Source organism: Limulus polyphemus, unplaced genomic scaffold, assembly GCF_000517525.1.
Source record: "Limulus polyphemus unplaced genomic scaffold, Limulus_polyphemus-2.1.2 Scaffold150, whole genome shotgun sequence".
NCBI lineage: Eukaryota > Metazoa > Arthropoda > Merostomata > Xiphosura > Limulidae > Limulus > Limulus polyphemus.
This window is the reverse complement of record NW_013665760.1, coordinates 724,036-741,673: the sequence shown is the minus strand read 5'-3', so window position 1 is coordinate 741,673 and position 17,638 is coordinate 724,036. Positions and strand designations below refer to the sequence as shown.

The window sequence follows — 17,638 nt, the reverse complement described above, 5'->3', positions numbered from 1 at the left end:
TGTAATAAAGGTAGCAGTCAGTATACAAGCTTTTGTACATATCAACTATCCTTTACAGTGTCACACTTTCGTACCTTTTTGTTTCCTTTTCTACTGAGGTGTTATAAGCCTAAAAATACAACAACAATATAGTTGAGATAATGAACGTAATGATTAAATGTAAGCGAATGTATTTGTTACATCACAGTTATATAATGAACGTAATGATTGCATGTAAGTGAATGTATTTGTTACATCACAGATAGATAATGAACGTAATGATTAAATGTAAGCGAATGTATTTGTTACATCACAGTTAGATAATGAACGTAATGATTGCATGTAAGTGAATGTATTTGCTGCATCACAGTCAGATAATAAATGTAATGATTGCATGTAAGTGAATGTATTTGCTGCATCACAGTCAGATAATAAATGTAATGATTGCATGTAAGTGAATGTATTTATTGCATCACAGTCAGATAATAAATGTAATGATTGCATGTAAGTGAATGTATTTGTTGCATCACAGTCAGATAATAAATGTTATGATTGAATGTATTTCTAAGAAGACATAATTTAACAGGGTATTTTCCTTTTTGTCGATTTTTTGACTATCTAGAAACAATATATATATATATATACTTGCGCATGCGTTATAAAAGCTAGGGTATCGAAACATTTAGCCTAAATCCTAAAACGTGTAATTAATTTCATAAAGACAACCTGTGATGTAACAAATACATTCACTTACACGCAATCATTACTTTCATTATCTAACTGTGATGTAACAAATACATTCGCTTACATTTAATCATTACGTTCATTATTTACCTGTGATGTAACAAATACATTCACTTACACGCAATCATTACATTTATTATCTAACTGAGACGTAGAATGCCACTGATATGTGATACTTTGTTTTTAATGAAAATCTAACTAACATCGTTTTTTCACATATCTGTTGATCTCGAGAGCATAGTGAAAAGAAACTTGATGCACGCACATCATACATGGGAAATTCTTCCTTTAATACTCGTGTAATTCATTATAGTGAACGGACGTATTCTAATTTGGAATAGGTTACAAGGAGTTAAATTAATCGAAAGGAAAATTGTTTGAACAAAAAACAAATGAAATGTAAATGAACAGGTTAGGCAAAACTGCTTGTTTCGGAAAACCGATAAATTCTTTTTAGAAACACAAGCTGGACTACGACTGGTCCACTTAAACAACAATGTCAACAACCTGGATACAGTTGTTGTTTTTTGGTGTGATAGAACGTTTTAAGTTTGAATCTGGTTATGCTGTCAAATTACAACACTTTAAAAATGTAAGTTCTTAGAATGTGAATAGTTTAACTGTACTTAGTTTCATTAGTTACTAAAATTTCAATAATTGCAATGTAAATTCTATAGTTGCTCAGTATATTAACAGCCTAGCTCCAGATGAGAACCTAAATAATTGGAATTAATAATCTAAGAAAAACACGTAGGTTCAAGAAGTCTTAATATAAAATGATAAAACCCTATAACCCGAGAGTTTTCAAAAGGTGGACCTTTCTTCTTCAGGGCAAAACTGGGAATGACATTCAGAAAAATATTTTCATCTCCTACAACTGAATGATCGCCTTAAAAAGATATTTCCTGAAGTTCCCGATGTCTACTTCCGGAAAAGCAGAAGTCTAAAAGATACCCTCGTTTATGCAAAAGTCAATTACACCCCACCAAAGAATGGTTGTCATCCGTGTAATAAAGGTCGTTGTCAAACCTGCAAATTCATAAAAAAACACCGACTTTTTCTGACAAGCACAACCAGAGAAACTTTAAAATTTCTAAAGAAATCACTTATGGAACACAGAATACTATTTACCTTATACAGTGTGAGAAATACAATCACCAGTATGTAGGAAATAACCAGACGATTCTATTAACTATGTTACTCTCATCGGCATTCAAACTGGCTTTAAAACTAAAGCTGATAGACAGATAAAAGAAGCTTATCTATTTATCTACTTAAATACTGTTCAGTCTTGTGGAATAAATCTAGATCTTGGAATAGGTAACCTCCGATCATTGGTTTGTTCTCTGTCAGAAAAAAAAAATGTTTTCATATAGTGTGAAGTGTCAATGTTTACTCCTACCCTTTCTAATACTTACTATATATTTGTGATAATTTTCCATGTGTCACTCGAGTATAGTGTTTCTTGACCATTTGTAAAGCAAAACATCTCTAACACCTTTTTACATAACGCCTCGTTTCCGGCCGTATTGCACAGGATACAAGACACACTTACAACAGTACATCGAAAAATATACAAAAACACTTCCTGGAAGTACAGGTGACCTTCGTGACGTCACTCAACTCCCTTCATATATCACTCACTTTTGAAAGCGCTCGGGCCATAGGGTTTTTATAATTTTAAATTATTGGAATATCAATAATTTGAATAAGACTGGTTCCTAAAATTATTAAGTCATCTGTTTGGTTTTACTTGGTTTATTAGCATTTAATTTGGACCGAATTCGTAATTTAGTTACAGAATGCTAAAATTTTAGTTCTAGTAACAATCGAATAAGTTACTATAATACCAGTAGTTTCTTACGTTAACACAGTATGACGAGTTTGGCTGGGAATGATTTCTTAAATTACTAGTATATTAAGAGATTGGCAGAGGGTGTTTTGTGAGTCACTACCATAACAATATCTTGGCTGAAACTGGTTCATTATATTGCTAGAATATCAGTAACTTATCAGATATTGGTTTCTTAAGCTGACAGATTATCATTAGCTTTACTAAGATTATTTTTTTAAAATTAAGATATTATGAGGAGCTTGGCTAAGGTTGGTTTCTTAAGTTAATAGAATATGAGAAGCTTGGCTAAGGTTGGTTTCTTAAGTTAATAGAATATGAGCAGCTTGGCTAAGGTTGGTTTCTTAAGGTAATAGAATATGAAAAGCTTGGCTAAGGTTGGTTTCTTAAGTTAATAGAATATGAGAAGCTTGGTTAAGGAGGGATTCTTAAGTAGATAGGATATAAGGAGCTTGGCTAAGTTTTGATTTTTACGTTGATATAATATCAGTAGCATGGCTTAGATTGGATTTTAGACAACTAGACAAATTAAGGGGTTGCAATTAATGAATCATTAGCTAACAAGATTATCATGTAATTGATGGTTTCAATAAATAGAATGTAATTTTTTTACAATTTGCAATTCTAATTATTGAAGTGTTTCTAATAAAAAACATTTAGAGCATATAACTGATGCTAAGTTGTTGATAAAGATGAACACTTACTTGGTCATGATACTCTATCCCCATGCTGAGTGTGTTTACTAATATTGCTGTCAGTATTCCTCGTTGGAAGTACCTGTGGTTGACAAAAGACTTGAGCTTGGCTTGATGAGGTTTACACCAGAGCCACAATTTTCGTTTAGCTTTACGTTCGTCAGCTGAATCTTCTTCGCTCCCCGACTCTAGGTCGCTCCATTCTGACTCGGTAGGACTAAAGTCTTCGTTGGCAGCGTCCTCAGAATAATACAAGAGTACAGGTGCCGAATAGTGTCTGTGTCCTATGAAGAAACAAAGCTTTGTTTGTTGATTATAGAATGTTTGCACAGGCTACACAAAAGGATATCACATCAAAGGGAACTGGCTTGGAGAAATCAGCGTGGACATTTTGAGCTGTTAGTCTAGAGGGAAAGCAGTTGGTCAACAGCATCCACAGTGAACTTTTGAGCTATTCTTGTTTGATAGATACTACAACTAACCAAAATGTGAAGTGATTTTTGAGGCAACGGGTGGCAAACCGTGAATCCTCGGACTCACATTCAGAGAAAGAACACTAATTAGCCAAACCATAAAATGAACCTCCTTACCATAAACTGTTTTTGTTTGATAGACATACTTTCAAACAACGTTTTTCTGTTCAAAAAATCTCAGGTTCATGTGTTTATTCATTACTCTACCCTTCAGTTGTAGATTATCGTGTGTATTTGTGTTAAAGATAAGTTTCATTCGAATGTGTAATATTCTACACGGTTTAAGAAAAGTAGTACCTTATTATAAGACACATTGTTCGTTGTTTGATTTATGTGTTTAAGACCAAACTTGGGCTTTGCGATACATCATATGATTCTCATACAGTTCCTAACAGTCATTATTCATCAGCTGGAATACTAGTGACTTTTAGGTGCACAATATAGTTTCACACATAGGTCACTACTTTTGTTCCGTTCAATATAATGTGACTTTTCAGTTAACGTATTTCAGTTATTTAGAATACGTTTCTTGTTCATGAGCTATTTTCTAGAACATGGCTTATAAGTTATCTTTCTTTCTGACCTATTAGATAAATTACTGATACAAGAGCTATGTTCTGTAACATAACTTTAGGTTGGTATGCTTATAAGTTTCTACTTGAAATGTTCGTTCCGTAACATGAAGCTTTGGATATCATCATCATGTGATAAGAGGTTATATCATTTTTATTATAAATTATGTTACTAAACCTTTAGCATCACACATGTAATAATGTGACATCATTAGGGTTATATCAATCAGATTAAGTTATGAAAGCCATAATATTAAAGATATTCAGCTAAGAATATTATGCGAAAGCTCCTGTGTGTTGTTCAACTTTGTGACAATAACAGTGATATCATTAGAACATTAATGCCAAAATTGGAAAAAAAAAAACATTTTTTTTTATTTATCAAACTCCGTCTTTATTTGTTTCAGGTTTTTGTGCAAAGCTATAGAAGCGCATTCTGCTCATATAACCATCACTAAGTTTGAACTGATCGACTACAGGGAAGGCGTCAACACAACAGTACCCTTAAACCATTCTTATATAACAGAATAATGGATTTAACCTCTACTCTTATGGGGAATACAAGATAAGTTCACAAAGTGCTAAGCGGATTTTAGCGGCAACGAGATCCTTGTATTCACAGTTTGAGCAGCCCAACTCCCACTTGTATCAAATTCAATTGTTAATCAAACCAGAAAAAAATATTTTCTTAAACTCAGTTTGATAGTCAGAGGAACGAACTGTGCCATGAACTGTCATATTATTACAGAAAATAATTTGTAATAAGAAAACTTCTAAGTAATTATTTAATTTTTTACTTAGTGCATTTGTGTTTTGTATGCAATGGAAATGCTAGTAAAGATATCTCCCGCCATCCATAATTTTAACTACAAACTAGAGGGAAGCCAGGCAGTCAGAAGCACCCTATCACCCACAGTCCACGCTAAGGGATTGACTGTCATTTGTATAACGCATCCACAACAACTTAAAGTGCGTGGAATACTTTTTGATATCTCACGGATTCGAACCCGTATCGCCATCTTCGAAATTTGAACCTCTACCACAGGACCAATCCTCGTTCATTCTTTAGCGAAGAACCTGTTCACAAACCGACTGCTGGGTTGGTCATTAACCCTAGAATTACTGATGGGGTCTATATATGATAGGATTTTTCAATCCATGTATAAACTCACTTGTTCGTAGGTTCACGACTTTCTTGGTTACATGCTCGCTAATAATATACGGGTTCACAAAAAATTTAACAAAAAAACTCCCACCAATACTGCAACTATTCCCACTACTTACTTCTGGAGTTGCCTGTGTGTTTAACATAAAAAATTGAGTAGTTTCACCCAGCATTTCGGCCAGTTTCTTACATTAGAAAACAATATGATGAAACATGGGGACCCCGCGGGTATTGAACGGTATAAAAACAAGTCGGTAATTTTAGAATTAAGCTTTACATTTCGTATCGATTTTAATTCGTTTTTTTAATAAACGACCATTTCAACAAAGTATGATGGGTATTTTAAAACACCTTGTGTGTGTGTGTGTCTGTCTGTCTGTCTGTCTGTTTGTTAATCTCCAACAGTTTTATATATCTGCAAGACTTTATTGAGATGTTTGTTTTATGCTGTTTAAGTACATTACTAAGCTTTCCTTACCTTTACGTAAAGTTGAGTAAAAACGCTGCATTGCGTAGTTACTAGCTAAGCTTGCTGCTAAGGCAGCGCCTTGAGCACCGCTAAGAGCAAGCAGTTCCGCACATGTCAACTGAGAAGTCCTCCTGCTACCTCCACTAGCGTTCGAAGGCAGACGACTGAGACGAACAGACACCTGCTTCGGGGAAGACTGGGACTGCTTCAATGCTGTGTCCCCTAAGAAACGAGCAATGGAGAGAGAGAGAGAGAAGCGCATCAGAATGGGAGAAGGTTAACTCGACGCAATAAGATATTTAGTATCAGTTTTAACGATTGTAAGCCGAATTATTTTAGAAAAGAACATTGCAAAGGAAGACATTATGGGATTACTACAAAGCTGGACTGCTTAACCTCAAGTAATAAAAAGCGTGATTCTTGGACTTACTACAGTTCCAAGACTAATTAGTTTTAAAGCTGTAAGATACAAAAGTTAGAACATATGGGCATGTTTCAATGACAAGTTTGGTTTGTTTGTTTGTTTTTGAATTTTGCGCAAAGCTACACGAGGACTATCTGCGTTAGCCGTCCCTAATTTAGCAGTGTAAGACTAGAGGGAAGGCAGCTAGTCATCACCACCCACCGCCAACTCTTGGGCTACTCTTTTACCAACGAATAGTGGGATTGACCGTCACATTACAACGCCCCCACGGCTGAAATGGCGAGTATGTTTGGTGTGACGGGGATTCGAACCCGCGACCCTCAGATTGCGAGTCGAGCGCCTTATCCACCTGGCCATGCCGAGCCTGATAAGTTTGGTAATTTCATGCAAAGAAATTGAAACGTTAGGACTTGTGGGATTGTTTCAATGTCTAACCTAGTTAACCTAAAAAAATCGGACTTGTGGGCTTATTTCAACGACGAATATGATCAACTTTAAATAAAGAAAAAAGCATAAAAACTTATGGGCTTGTTTCAATGCTGAGTCCGGTTAACAATAAGCAAGAACGCCGAAATGTTAGGACTTGTAACTTCTTTCAACCCTGAGTCCGAGTACCCATAAGAACATCAAAAAGTTAGAACTTGTTTGTGGGTTTTCAAACTGAGGGTCAATTAAAATGATGCAACAGGATTAAAAAAATTGGTTATTACAAACTATAAAGTTCTCATTAGCTTAAAGTAAGAAAGTTTAAAATTTATAATACCTACATTTTACACTAAGAATAAGTTAAGTTTATCGAAGGCATAGGTTTTAAAGATTTGGAAGTATGGCATTATTTCAGCACTAGGCATATTACCGAACCTTTGTTTCAGTAACAAAGCTACGCAGTTTATATTAAAATGTTTCTAGTTTCTGGTAATAACGAATAGGCTGCTACGTTTCAGCGACTGCTGAAAAACCGATAATATGTTTCTGGATCTTTTATCTCCCTCTTATAAGGGAAAGATGTCAGATCAAGTGACAAAAACATCTTTCTTGTCATAAACTGACTACTACGAGTAGTAGAAATTTTTTGGAAACATTTTGTATGTGCATACTAGAATGTTTGTTTGTGAAACATCTATTGTGTATAATGGGGTTTAAGCTAAAGCAAGAATGTTGAAAATATTAAACTAGGGGATACTGGTTTACTTCACTGCTCAGATTGGTTCGTGAGTATTGTATTTTAACAATGCTTAAGTACAAACGTGAAATTATATCACACAACACTTACAATATATATGAAATCAATTGATCCACTTCATAGTTAATATACAGAGAAAATACCATAAGTACATATAAAAAAAGGACATTGAACTTTAAGAAATGAATATCGTCTTTGGCTTCTGGGGCCGTGTTGCACTCGAAACTGTGCCTAATTTTGTTGGCACTCTTAATAGGGTTTTCTTCTCAACAATTGTTAAAAATTTCAGATATATATGTCGTGAAATAGAGAAATAAGCTTCTTGCTTAAAGGTTCCGAAGGAATGGAGGTTCGTCCTCTCTCTCTCTCCCAAGCAACGTTACAACTGGATTTAGGTCAGAAGTTTGGGTTGTCAAAGGCAGGTTATGGACATTGTTTGTGTTAAACATTACTGGACCTGACGTGAAGTATGGCATAATGCATCATCATGCTGAAAATGTATGGTTCTTACTCTTAAGAATTCCATCAGTAGAGATAGCACAATAACTACAGGAAATATAGATATTAAAAAACATTTTATCTGTAAAGCTAAAGACGGTTAAGAAGGTGATATAGCAGTTAATATTCACATTTCAGGCACACTAACCTACTAAAACAGACTCTCATCATCACATCATCTTCACAGTGTAGAACACATATAATGTTCTAAACATTTGCAATCAAACACAGTCCCATTTATCCAAGGTAGCCATCAAACCCAGACCCATTTATCCAAGGTTGTCATCAAACCCAGACAGACCCCTTTTATCCAAGGTTACTATCAAACCCAGACCCATTTATCTTCTATTCGTCTGTACAATATACTTCTTGTTTTTATGTTCTGATGTTTAGCTTTAACACCGTATCAATGACATTTTTTTTATTCAGATCTTACTTAAGGAGATTAAAATATCGCATCATATTTGAAGTCACACCAACGATACAATGACACTAAGACAAGTAAACAAAGCCAGGAGTTTCACACGTACCTGAAGTTTTGTCGGAATTACCTTCTTCGCTGTAGGAGGAACTTTCCGGGCTATACACACTAGGTACTTTGAGCAACGTTTGACGACGTGGGGTCGAAGGTGGGTCAATATCTGAGATTTCTGGGCTTGCACATGGAGCGACGGGGCTGTCACTTGAAGTGTGTTCTGGTGTAGTAGATGCACAACCACGAGAGTTCGAGTCAAGGTTGAGTGACTCGGAAGTTCTCTTTTTTAACACATTTTGAGGAGAGTCTTCGTGTTTCATAGAACTCTGTCCTGGCTGCCAAAGTGCATGCTTTCGTTTCTTCCGTAACGAAATAGAGCGAGGGAACTCTTCCCGCCTATGTTTGCGGCGCATCATTCTGTACCAGCGTAAAAATCGCCGCCTTGCTCGCCTTCCTAAATGAGCTAAGTATTTCATCATTTCTGTGTAACACCCTAAAGGTTCCGACGCACTGTTACTGGTCAGGGTGCTATTGGAATGATACCTGGCTCGCTCTTGTCTCATTCTCTCCATCTCTCGTTTCTTGGTCTCAGAAAATTGAGTAGCAATCACAACCAAGCAAAGATTAAGCATAAAAAATGATCCTATCTGAAATATAAATAATAATTAGAGAACATGTAGTAACCAAAGACCATCATCTTTCTCTAGTTATAATTTCAAATAATATAACAACGTAGTGATTGACTGTTCTCTAATAGATCATTGTAACATTCCACGTTACATATCGGTAAAATGCAGGCTAAATATAGCTAAAAACAAAGACAATTTGTCGTCAATTGGCCGTAATTTAGGCTAATTGAGCAATAAAGACCATTTTATATCAATTGTTCATAATCTAAGTATACGAGATAACGACTAAAATTATATATACATGTATCGTAAAACTAGATGTACGAAACGCAAAACAATAAACTGCACATACACACACACACACATATATATATACAATAAACACTGCATACGTAGCAAGTTAAGCTAAATACACGAACAAAAATTGACTGAATAAGTATGTAACAAATAACTGTAAGCTACAGGAAATATAGATATTAAAAAAAACTTATATCTGTGAAGCTAAACAAGGTGATATGGCAGTTAATAGTCATATTTCGGGCACACTAACTATTAAACCACACCTGAACCATGTTTGTTGAATTTCGCGTAAAGTTACTTATTTGCGTCGCGCAGTTTATGTTTATGGCGGTAAAGAAATGCGAATCACGGAACTTCAGATCCAAAGTCCGGTTCACTAAACTAATGGACCACGCTTGACCTAGCATTAGTCAGATGACAGGGATCCCATTTTGTCTAGAAAAGCGTGTAGAACTGGCTGTGTGGATGGTAGAGATTTTGCAAACTTAAGATCACAGTCTTGTAAGCAATGGCGAAGAACGGCTAACTGATAATACGAGGTATTTTTCAAATGTTCTTTAATTTTTGAACTTAAACAACGAATTGTAGATTATATATATAGCCATCGTTACATCTTGGACATGAACATGTACAGAAAACGTAACGACGCGTTTTGGGAATCCTGTCTTTTTAAATTTAACGAACTTGCTTAAACGAAATATTGGTTTAAAAATAATTCTAAGTTGATTTGGTGGATAAACTTTGTCATTCAAAACATTTTAAATATTTGTCTATAATTTTATAGCATGCTTGCCTATATGTGGTAAAATACGCAACTAGCTTTTTGGTAGCGTTTGAGCGTAAACCTTTAAAGATATTTTGAAATTGAGATACAAAAGGCTTTCTTTCCTAGTTAAGTAATTTTCGTCTATATTTCAATGAATTTATGAATATAGAGATTATTGTTAGCAGAAAGGCTGATGTATAAATGTGTGAATATGCAAATCCAATAACAGTTATCTAAATAAGACACAACCATGATATTCATAAATTTGTAAACCTAAAGGTTATTGGCTATACAAGTTGAAAGCCTATTATTAATGCGTCTGTAAATCAAGAAATGGTAAGCCTAGAAAATATATCTAACTGGTAGATAATTATTAAAAAATCTATGAATTTTTAAAAGGTTAGTCAGATTATCGAGATTTTAATGCATATTGAACAAACACAAAATGAATCTAGATTGTAGAGAAACTCATTATGTCTGAATTTGTAATTCTAAAAAAAGAAATCTCAGCCGTGAAGAAAGTAATGTGTTGTGAAGAAAACTGTAAATGCTGAGTAAAGTCTATGCTTTGGCTCTGATATAAAAACGTTTGACTTTTGGAAGACAATATACATCTTCTGCCAAATAATTTTTTGAGAAGTTGTATTATATCTATAAGCCAAAGATACTGTATTTCGTATTAAGTGTTTGATTTTTCATCTTATTAGAATTACAATGTACATTAAGAACTATTTTAATCGATATAAGTTTTAGAAGATGTATAAAAATCCTTAATCTGAAACATCACGTCTCTCTTTGCTTCTATTTTTCATAATTAACGTCAGTTTATCCAATTTAACAAACATACTATGCCTATACTTTGTCTAAAGTCCCACCGAAACAGCATCTTTTTGCTCCTATTTTTCATAGATGAAGTCGATTTTATTCACTTTAACATTTCATCAAAAATAACAGTACGATTGGCGGCATGTTGTACTGTCGGTATTTGTTTTATTATTAAATAAATTATATCAAGTACAGTTCAGGGTGGATAATAAAAAATAAGGAACGATTTTTCATCATTCAAAGAAAGAGTCATCAGAGTCAAGTTGGGAGATTTTAAGTTTAGTGCTTTCAAACTGATCGATATCTTGTAACACAGAATAAAAGCAGCGGATAAAGTCACAGAAGTGTTCATCGCGTTATAAATGTGAAGTTAGAAGAGAAGAAGACATAAAAAGGAGTCTGTTAAACGTCACGTGACATGAGTAGAACTATAGGAGTAAGAATTTAAGCTAAAGCTGTAGATATTCTTGTGTTTGTTTTTTTAAGAATTTTATTTACTTTCTTCAATGGCAGAGTATTTAAATACAACAGATATTCCGTTGTTTCAAAAACATGTATATAGACATTAACAGTGGAGATGATACAGGGATAGTGGCTACAGTTTGTTTGTTGTTAAGCACAATGTTACACAATGGGTTATCTGTGATGTGTCGACTGCAGGGATTGAGTCCCAGAATTTAGTGTTATTAGCCCTCAAACTCAACGATGATCTACAGCGGAGCAATGTTTACAGGCATTAATACTAGAAGTATTTCAGCAACGGTGTTTACATACATTAATACTTGAGGTATTTTAGCAGGGGTGTTTACATACATTAATACTAGAGGTATTTCAGCAACAGTGTTTACATACATTAATACTTGAGGTATTTTAGCAGGGGTGTTTACATACATTAATACTAGAGGTATTTCAGCAACAGTGTTTACATACGTTAACAGTTCAGTTATTGCAAGAACGATGTGAACGATGTTTATAGACAATAATAGTTGAGTTATACCAAGAATGATGCTTACAGGCGTTAACAATTAAGTTATACAAAGAATGATATTTGCAGGCGTTAACAATAGAATTATTTAATTGACAGTTTAATAATTTAGCAGAAACTTTTTATTAAAGAACAGGCGCATGAATTTATTCAAGACCAAAGTTTACAGAAAGTAGTAGTTGAGTAACTGTCAATGAGCAATGCTTCTACACACTCTAAAAATTGAATAAATAAATCGGTTTAGATAGTTGATTTACATCGGAAATAACGTCAACATAAACTCTGTAGAAATTCTAACACTGTCAGCTGAGAGTTATGCATAACAACAAAAAACAAGACAACTGGAATTACTTTGTTACACGAAAAACACAGTGAAGCACTGGACTATCAAATTCGCACTCAAAAACACTTAAGGGCATTCTGAACGAATTATATAACAAAATTTCCTGGAATTAAATCAGATATGAAACGACATTTCAACATATTACCAGTTTCACTATTCAATGAACACAGTCTGTTTATAGTGGTACTTGAGTTAGTCAAGAAAATTGTCAGCATTCGTTAGTAATTGAATGACTCACGAACAAATGTTACAGACACGACCATTTTCATTAGGTCTAGCGCTATGTCTACGGAGATTTGCAGTCAGACAATGATAATTGATTTGTTTCATAAACGACACCTAAAATACTCACGTGTGAGTTAACAGTTGTTTGTTTGTTTGAAGTTAAGCAAAAAGCTACATAATGGGCGATCTGTGCTCTGCCCACCACGGGTATTGAAACCACTGGGGGGGGGGTGCTTGATGCGTTGGCCTTGACTATAAACCCTTGAGTTTATTGGAAATTTGGTCTACAGACACAATGACGCCTGGGTTGACTGTGGGAAGTATTTAAAGACACGGGTAGCTAAAGTAATACAGAAAAAGAAACTGAAGCCACAGTGGTCATCAATAGTCGTAGTCAATTTTGCTAATGTAAGAACGATGCTCTAAAACGTTGATAGTTCTTTTGACCATGAAACATTACAATCGCTGTTACAAAGTTATTAACGTTTACAGACTTAAGTAGTCCAACTCAATTAGAAACGCTGTCTAATGATAATAACGCTTGGGCAATTGATTGGAGGGTTTTTGCAGATTCCTGTTGGTAGTGGTATCTGATCCCAGTAGATGGTAGAACGGGGAGAGGGACTTAGCGTCTTGGATGACAACAGTTTAAATTGTATTGAATATATACTGTTTGATGGTGGGGTGGGGATAATGTAGTTGAGTACTTCAACCAAGTCTCAATTTTCAATGCAACCGAGGCAGTCTTAAACTAAAATTGATTACAGTGTTTTCATCTTAGATTTTAAAAATCCAAACCAGGTTTGGGATCTGTAATCCGGATAGATCCTACAGACATTAAGCCCCACTTATAGACAACCCAATTCAGAAATAACAGCTATAATCATTGCACCCACTGTTAGTGGAGGTTCATTTATTAGGAGAAAAGTTATTTCAGACCCTGGTGTTACTTATAGTCTGACAGTTGAATACATTTAATTAAAAGTGTACAGTCGCTACCTGTTGAGCTAAATGTGAAACAAAGTTCTAAGAACAGTACTGTTAGCCCTAGCATTACAGTTGATTGAACCCATTGGATTTTTACATACATTTTTCTAAACTATTTATGCAACAACTTGTCTATGGGTCCATGACTTTATTGGTTACAGGTTTCCCAAAAGCATAAATTATTTATTCTTTCTTTAATGTTAGGCTCATTAACGTTATTGGTTAAAATGTTAACTTTATAATAATGTATTTACTTTAGTTATTTTTTACTATGAGGATTATTGTACATTGTTAATTTCGTATATGGATGTTGAAATAATGTACATCTCCTAAGCTGACCGAACCTCATTAGATATTATTTAGATTACGGCCGAAATACTTCTTAAGAGGGTATCCAAATGATAAGTTGTAATCATTATAACTACGTAAAAGAACAACATACTAAATTAGCTATACTAATTTCTGGGTTTAATTTTAGTTCTGACCTATGTAGGTAGCTTGCTTTGATCAGAATTAACGGTAACACACGAGTAACATACACATATAAGATACAAGCAAAAATATCGTCAATAATGCAATCAATCACATTAATTATTTTTAGCATCCCCTATGTATTTCAGCATAGAAAGTGGATGAGTGATTCCATCCAACTGTTTTGGGGCCAGTTCCTTATGATAAGAGTTAAAAAGAACATAAAACAACAATGTAAAATAACGCAATAATGTCTGCAAATAAGGGAATTTGTTGACTGTGAAATTCACAAACAATACCTCCGGATGTTAAAATTCAGTACAATGTTTATGGACGTTCATAATACGAGTCAACTTAGGAAAAGAATCTACAGAAACTGGTTAATATAGTTCATCACAGTTGAGATATTCCTGTACACATTGGTAAATCATTTAATTTAGGAACAACCACCTGATGTTAAGTATATTTGGGAACAACATTTATGACCACTGTATCCGTTTGGTAAATAAAGTTCCTTAGTTTGCAAGTTAATCTCACACTAGGTGTATTTGCTGCATCTTTTATTATTCTCAACCGCAGGAACCTAGCTTTTCCCTTACCCAGCTTATTATAATCTATATAAATAATACGCTTGCATTTGTCTATTTATCTGTCCGGAATTTTCCTTGATAATTTCACGATCAAACGCTATAAATCTCATATAGTTAGAAAAGCTTTTGTCCGATAAGTCCGAATTGCTTATTGGCTTTTCCATTCAGAATCATGTTACCTTTTTTTTTATTATTATTATTAGTCAGTCTTTATAATGTAATGAGTGTGCTACACGATGGCACAATGTTGTTTTCATCACGTGACGACTGGCTTCGACTTTAAACTTAGATTTTTATATGCAAGGTATTTCACACAAACCACACTTAACCCGCGTCTAACTTCCTAAAAAGATTAACATTACACTAGGTACAACTGCTATGGTCTTTCTTGACTTATTTAGATCTAAAATGCGCAGTTCGTTCAAAACCACATGCTAATCACTGTGTGAACACGAATTCAGACATTTCTGCATATTCAACTAAGTTTGCCTTTAAATTTACTTTACTTTGCAATAACGTAGCATTGGTTCGTTTCATAGACTGCTATAAACACTTTTTAGATACTTTTTTCTTCAGTACGGGTTTTATTCTTTGTTTTTCGTAGTTTCTTTCTTTCAACGCTAATATCCCTTTCATACTCTGTACACTATTATAAATACCATTACTATACTTTATTGTTTTCTTTACGTGTTGTTTTATTAAATAAAGTTACGTCTAGGCGAGTTTGTCTGTAAATTTTTTTCAAACAGATCAGGACTGATCGATCTAACACACAATGCCTACAAGAAAGCGTAGTTTAAATGCCGTGCGTGAAAATGATAGAATAAGGAAAATTCAAGCGAAGGGCATGAAAACTACCCCAAATGTTTTGTGGGTCGCGACTAGTCAATACGACTAGTATAATTACGAAACGGTTGTTCCTTTTTTCTAGAAAAACTCGCACCCTTTTCATACTGAACGCTAAAGACGAGGATATTTTAGATGTGTGTTCATAATTAGTTTTTGTGTTCTGCTTTATAAAACACATCAGATCTCTACAACGAATCTAAATGTACATCATAATATTAAGTTTAATACATAGCACTAATAGGCTCATTTTTCAAAACTTATTCTTTCAAATTTTGAAGATAAACTATCATTTTTTTAACAGTATGCATAATTAGTTCTTTTTTTTTAGAATTCAATAACAGGATCAGAGAGACTGTCTTCAGGAACACAATCGGAGATGAAGTATAAGAAACATTCCATGTCATAAAAACAATTTCTTGCTTAAATCATATAATTTTTTCTATTCAAATTCATATTGTAAGTTACTTTTATCTTGGGTCAAGGTGAAACGTTACGCATATGAACTTCTAATTTTGATTAGAAAAAAATATTATTGTTGTTTATATAATATAAAATTTTAATAATGACACTTACCACAATTAGAAGTACATAATAAATCCAATCCCAAAAGGAATGGGCATCTTGCACATAATACATAACATCCGTCCATCCTTCAAGACTAATTACCTGAAAAATAAAGTATTACTGAGGAAAAAAAGAGAGAGAGGATAGTATAAGACATATGACAAGTTCAGGGTTTACTAGCAGTTTGAGTATATGTATTTTAAATGTGTATTATTTATTTTATTATGCTTACTCTGCTGGATTCTTATTTTAAGGTTTTGGAATGATCTGTTTTTATGTTTCTTATTGAAAATAATTGCAGGTGTATCTCCTTTTTTACAAACATCTTGTTATCTCTCTCTTACGTTGATTGGCTGTTATCTTAGTATTATATAATGGACGTAGCGTGTATGTCAGTATCTATGTATGTAATCAAAACTCTTGCGTTATCTATTAAATGGCACCACAAAAAAACATCCATGAAAAAATTCACACTTTGGGTATTCAAGATTCAGACAATTAGAAAAATAACTGTGGTATGTGTAACAACCACATCTTTATAATAGGACACAATTTAAAATAAAATGATTCTCTTCACAACAAGAACACGACTTTCACTGGAACTGTACGTGAGGGCTTTATTATATTTTTATTGATGTAATCTTTAAATGTAATACTGAGAAACTGGAGTTCTTAAAAACGATTATTTTTTCAATAAATGGTACTATTTTTAATATATGAAAATATTACAGTTTATATCAGTAAAAGTTATAAAAAGTTTGAGCTCTGTACATTGAATCATTTTGATGTAATGAGTTGCGCATGACTAAAAAACACAATACACTTTGATTTTTATCTTCTCATTATTACAGTTCAAACACCATCTTAAATATTCAGTATTTTATTTTCATAATTATCAAAACATTATCAAAAATACGATGATATAAAGAATATTCATTAATTCAACTGTGATTTAAACTTTGAGCTGGCTGTATAGCCCGGGAAGAGCAAATAAATATAGTCTTATATATTGTAGTGTCAATATCTTTATCATTCAAGCAATATTCTATTGTTCGTTTATTAATTTTTTAAATATGCTCATTAAAAAAAGATTTTTGCGCGTATGAAAGTTAGTATTTTATTCAAATACGTATTTACAACATATACTTAACCATATTTAGGTCTACTTTGCATTAATTAATGCAATTTGTTTGATTTGTTGATAAGCACAACGCTGCACAATGGGCTGTCTTCCCTGTGCACCGCAGGGACCGAATTTCCAATTTGAATGTTATAAGCCCTCAAGCTTACAGCTGAGCCACCAGGAGGCTTCATTAATACAGTGGCATGTTTCTCCAGCTCAAATGTATAAAAGCAATCTGTAAGATGTTTTAGTTACGATTGGCATTGTCTAATGTGAAAACTGACACTTAAGTAAAGAAAATCCTCTAAACACAATAACCAATTGTTTAAGGATTTGAAATATGGTTACCTCGTCTCAAATTACCTAATCGTATTTTGAAATGGTCTATCTACGTTGTTTAGAAATAACTGACCAATAATGACTAAATTTTAAAATACGGATGCCTACGGATA

At 33.7% G+C, this 17,638-nt stretch overlaps 1 pseudogene; it reads right to left on the bottom strand.

Moving 5' to 3' along the window:
- LOC106475831 overlaps nucleotides 1-17,638 on the bottom strand; it is a 278,839-nt pseudogene that overhangs the window by 77,063 nt on the left and 184,138 nt on the right.